Source organism: Arachis duranensis, chromosome 7, assembly GCF_000817695.3.
Source record: "Arachis duranensis cultivar V14167 chromosome 7, aradu.V14167.gnm2.J7QH, whole genome shotgun sequence".
Lineage (NCBI taxonomy): Eukaryota > Viridiplantae > Streptophyta > Magnoliopsida > Fabales > Fabaceae > Arachis > Arachis duranensis.
The window spans coordinates 39368364-39368633 of record NC_029778.3 but is presented as its reverse complement, the minus strand read 5'-3'; positions in this window follow the sequence as shown (position 1 = coordinate 39368633).

Below are 270 nucleotides of genomic sequence, written 5' to 3'. Positions count from 1 at the left end.
GGGATGCACTTTCCTCCACAAAACTATTGGGAGCAACTAAACACCTCCCTAGGAGAGTTGAGTTCCAACATGGGACAACTAAGGGTGGAGCATCAAGAACACTCCATCATCCTCCATGAAATTAGAGAAGATTAAAGAATCATGAGGGAGGAGCAACAAAGACAAGGAAGAGACATTGAGGAGCTCAAGCACTCCATAGGATCTTCAAAAGGAAGAAAGAGCCGCCATCACTAAGGTGGACCCGTTCTTTGATTTCCTTGTTCTTTATTC